Source organism: Arachis ipaensis, chromosome B7, assembly GCF_059453495.1.
Source record: "Arachis ipaensis isolate K30076 ecotype BB chromosome B7, ASM5945349v1, whole genome shotgun sequence".
Lineage (NCBI taxonomy): Eukaryota > Viridiplantae > Streptophyta > Magnoliopsida > Fabales > Fabaceae > Arachis > Arachis ipaensis.
In genome coordinates this window covers 20143460-20148565 of record NC_142442.1, presented here as the reverse complement: position 1 = coordinate 20148565, position 5106 = coordinate 20143460, and the positions used below count along the sequence as shown (strand labels likewise).

General features: G+C 35.9%; 1 non-coding gene across 1 annotated transcript; it reads right to left on the bottom strand.

Annotated features, from left to right (window-relative positions):
• Positions 1-4291: 4291 nt before the first annotated feature.
• On the bottom strand, positions 4292-4399 carry LOC148550520 (small nucleolar RNA R71). Its single transcript, XR_015893618.1, has one exon. It is a non-coding gene; the product is annotated as a small nucleolar RNA R71 (small nucleolar RNA).
• Between the last annotated feature and the right edge of the window lie 707 nt (positions 4400-5106).

The following is a 5106-nucleotide window of genomic DNA, read 5'->3' as shown; positions in this document are numbered from 1 at the left end:
TAAGGATCCTTATCCCCTCCCCAGTTTTGACGCTCTAGTAGATTCGACTTCGGACTACAAGTGCTTGTCCTTTATGGATGCATATTCGGGATACAACTAAATTCTGATGTACAAGTCGGATCAGGAAAAATCTCTTTCATCACTCCTAGAGCAAATTACCGTTTGTGGTAATGTTCTTTGGGTTGAAAAATGCTAGAGCCACGTAACAGCTATTAATGAACAAGGTATTTTTCTCTCACAGCGGAAAACTTATAGATCTATGATGAGCGGATAATTTATACGCTTTTTGGCATTGTTTTTAGTATGTTTTTAGTAGAATCTAGTTACTTTTAGGGATGTTTTCATTAATTTTCATGTTAAATTCACATTTCTGGACTTTACTATGAGTTTGTGTGTTTTTCTGTGATTTTAGGTATTTTCTGGCTGAAATTGAGGGACTTGAGCAAAAATCAGATTCAGATGTTGAAGAAGGACTGCTGATGCTGTTGGATTCTGACCTCCCTGCACTCAAAATGGATTTTCTGGAGCTACAGAACTCAAAATGGCGCGCTTCAAATTGCGTTGGAAAGTAGACATCTAGGGCTTTCCAGCAAAATATAATAGTCCATACTTTGCCCGAGTTTAGATGACGCAAACTGGCGTTCAACGCCAGCTCTCTACCCAATTCTGGCGTCCAGCGCCAGAAATAAGTTGCAAAGTGGAGTTCAACGCCCAAAATGGCACAAAAGCTGGCGTTCAACTCCAAGAATGACCTCTGCACGTGTAACATTCAAGCTCAGCCCAAGCACACACCAAGTGGGCCCCGAAAGTGGATTTATGCATCAATTACTTACTTTTGTAAATCCTAGTAACTAGTTTATTATAAATAGGACTTTTTACTATTGTATTAGACATCTTTTGATCATTTTTAGATCTCTAGACCTCCATGGGAGGCTGGCCATTCGGCCATGCTTACCCTCTATTCACTTATGTATTCTTCAACGGTAGAGTTTCTACACTCCATAGATTAAGGTGTGGAGCTCTGCTGTTCCTCAAAGATTAATGCAAAGTACTACTGTTTTCTATTCAATTCAACTTATTCCGCTTCTAAGATATTCATTCGCACTTCAACTTGAATGTGATGAACGTGACAATCATCATCATTCCCTATGAACGCGTGCCTGACAACCACTCCCGTTCTACCTTAGATTGAATGATTATCTCTTGGATCTCTTAATCAGAATCTTCGTGGTATAAGCTAGATTGATGGCGGCATTCATGAGAGTCCGGAAAGTCTAAACCTTGTCTGTGGTATTCCGAGTAGGACTCTGGGATTGAATGACTGTGACGAACTCCAAACTCGCGAGTGCTGGGCGTAGTGACAGACGCAAAAGGATAGTAAATTCTATTCCAGTATGATCGAGAACCTCCAAGATGATTAGCCATGCAGTGACAGCGCATCGGACCATTTTCACAGAGAGGAATAGGATGCAACCATCGACAAGGGTGATGCCTCCAGACGATTAGCCGTGCTGTGACAGAGCATTTGGACCATTTTCCCGAGAGGATTGAAAGTAGCCATTGGCACCGATGACATCCTTACATAAAGCCATCCATAGAAAGGAGTAAGACTGATTGGATGAAGACAGCAGGAAAGCGGAGGTTCAGAGGAACGAATGCATCTCCATACGCTTATCTGAAATTCTCACCAATGATTTACATAAGTATTTCTATCCTTCTTTTATTACTAAATTTCGAAAACTACATAACTATTTTATATCCGCCTGACTGAGATTTATAAGGTGACCATAGCTTGCTTCATACCAACAATCTCCGTGGGATTCGACCCTTACTCACGTAAGGTATTACTTGGACGACCCAGTGCACTTGCTGGTTAGTTGTATTGAAGTTGTGACAAATTATGAATTGAGATTAGAGCACCAAGTTTTTGGAGCCATTACCAGAGATCACAATTTCGTGCACCAAGTTTTTGGCGCCGTTGTCGGGGATTGTTCGAGTTTGGACAACTGACGGTTCATCTTGTTGCTCAGATTAGGTAATTTTCTTTTTGTTTTATTTTCAAAAATTTTTCAAAAATCTTTCAAAAATTTCTCATCAGCTTTCGAAAAAAAAATTAAAATAAATGTTTTCAAAAATATATTTCTCTTCAGAATTTTTAAGAATGAATTCTAGAGTTTCATGGTAACATGTTGAATCCTATCTGGCTGTAAAGCCATACCCAAACTGCTTTGGGATTGGTCTTCAACTAATCACTTCAATGCATGTAATAGCATACTAAAGCTTGGCTGGCTATTAAGCCATGCCTGACCCTTTGATTGGAGCTTTAGACTAAAGAGCATAAGATTCCTGGAATTCATATTAAAAAATTTTGGAATCCTTATTTTTTCTTTTTCAAAATGATTTTCGAAAAAAATTAAAAGAAAATACAAAAAAAATCATAAAATCATAAAAATCAAAAATATTTTTTGTCTCTTGTTTGAGTCTTGAGTCATGTTATAAGTTTGGTGTCAACTGCATACTCATCTTGCATTTTTCGAAAATTTTCATGCATTCATAGTATTCTTCATGATCTTCAAGTTGTTCTTGGTAAGTCTTCTTGTTTGATCTTTGCATTTGCATGTTTTCTTTGCATTAAAAATTTTTCAAAAATATGTTCTTGATGTTCATCATGATCTTCACGGTGTTCTTGGTGTTCATCTTGACATTCATAGCATTCTTGCATGCATCACATGTTTTGATCTAAAATTCTCATGCATTGCATCATTTTCATGTTTCTCTCTCTCATCATTAAAAATTCAAAAATAAAAAAAATATCTTTCCCTTTTTCCTCTCATAAAATTCAAAAATTAGATTTGACTTTTTCAAAATTTTTTAAAAAATCTAGTTGTTTTTATGAGTCAAATCAAATTTTCAATTTAAAAATCCTATCTTTTTCAAAATCTTTTTCAAAAAAATCAAATCTTTTTCATTTTTCTTAGTTATTTTCGAAAATTTTAAAAAAAATATTTTTCAAAAATCTTTTTCTTATCTTTATCACATAATTTTCGAAAATAACATCATCAATTAATGTTTTGATTCAAAAATTTCAAGTTTGTTACTTGCTTGTTAAGAAAGATTCAAACTTTAAGTTCTAGAATCATATCTTGTGATTTCTTGTGAATCAAGTCATTAATTGTGATTTTAAAAATCAAATCTTTTTCAAAACTAATTTCAATCATATCTTTTCAAAAATATCTTCTTATCTTATCTTTTTCAAAATTTGATTTTAAAATATCTTCTCTAACTTCTTATCTTCCTATCTTTTCAAAATTGATTTTCAAAGTTTGTTTCAACTAACTAACTAAATTTTTGTTTGTTTATCATCTTTTTCAAAACTACCTAACTAACTCTCTCTCTCTAATTTTCGAAAATATCTCCCTCTTTTTCAAAAATTCTTTTTAATTAACTAATTATTTTTTTATTTGAATTTTCGAAAACTACTAACCTTTTTCAAAACTATTTTCGAAAATCACTAACTCTTTTTCAAAAAAATTATTTTCGAAAATTCTCTCCTCCTCTCATCTCCTTCTATTTATTTATTCATCTACTAACATCTCATCATCTCACATCTCTGCTCTCCTCACCCTTGTGTTTCTTTCCTTACATTACATTCTTTGTCCCCTTCCTTTCTTCCACTAACATAAGGACCTCTATACTGTGGTATAAAGGATCCCTATTATTATTATTATTATTTTTTCTGTGCCCTCTTCTTTGTCATATGAGCAGGAGCAAGGACAAGAATATTCTTGTTGAAGCAGATCCAGAACCTGAAAGGACTCTGAAGAGGAAACTAAGAGAAGCTAAACTACAACAATCCAGAGATAACCTTTCAGAAATTTTCGAACAGGAAGAGGAGATGGCAGCCAAAAATAATAATAATGCAAGGAGGATGCTTGGTGACTTTACTGCACCTAATTCCAATTTACATGGAAGAAGCATCTCCATCCCTACCATTGGAGCAAACAATTTTGAGCTGAAACCTCAGCTAGTTTCTCTGATGCAACAAAACTGCAAGTTTCATGGACTTCCATCTGAAGATCCTTTTCAGTTCTTAACTGAATTCTTGCAGATCTGTGATACTGTTAAGACTAATGGAGTAAATCCTGAAGTCTACAGACTCATGCTTTTCCCTTTTGCTGTAAGAGACAGAGCTAGAATATGGTTGGACTCTCAACCTAAAGACAGCCTGAACTCTTGGGATAAGCTGGTCACGACTTTCTTAGCCAAGTTCTTTCCTCCTCAAAAGTTGAGCAAGCTTAGAGCGGATGTTCAAACCTTCAAACAGAAAGAAGGTGAATCCCTCTATGAAGCTTGGGAAAGATACAAGCAGCTGACCAAAAAGTGTCCTTCTGACATGCTTTCAGAATGGACCATCCTGGATATATTCTATGATGGTTTATCTGAGTTATCAAAGATGTCATTGGATACTTCTGTAGGTGGATCCATTCACCTAAAGAAAACGCCTGCAGAAGCTCAAGAACTCATTGACATGGTTGCTAATAACTAGTTCATGTACACTTCTGAGAGGAATCCTGTGAGTAATGGGACGCCTATGAAGAAGGGAGTTCTTGAAATTGATACTCTGAATGCCATACTGGCTCAGAACAAAATATTGACTCAGTAAGTCAATATGATCTCTCAGAGTCTGAATGGAATGCAAGCTGCATCCAACAGTACTTAAGAGGCGCCTTCTAAAGAAGAGGCCTATGATCCTGAAAATCCTGCAATAGCAGAGGTGAATTACTTAGGTGAACCTTATGGAAACACCTATAATCCATCATGGAGAAATCATCCAAATCTCTCATGGAAGGATCAACAAAAGCCTCAACAAGGCTTTAATAATGGTGGAAGATACAGGTTTAGCAACAGCAAGCCTTTTCCATCATCCACTCAGCAACAGACAGAGAACTCTGAACAAAATACCTCTAATTTAGCAAACTTAGTCTCTGATCTATCCAAGGCCACTGTAAGTTTCATGAATGAAACAAGGTCTTCCATTAGAAATTTGGAAGCACAAGTAGGCCAGCTGAGTAAAAGGATCACTGAAATCCCTCCTAGTACTCTCCC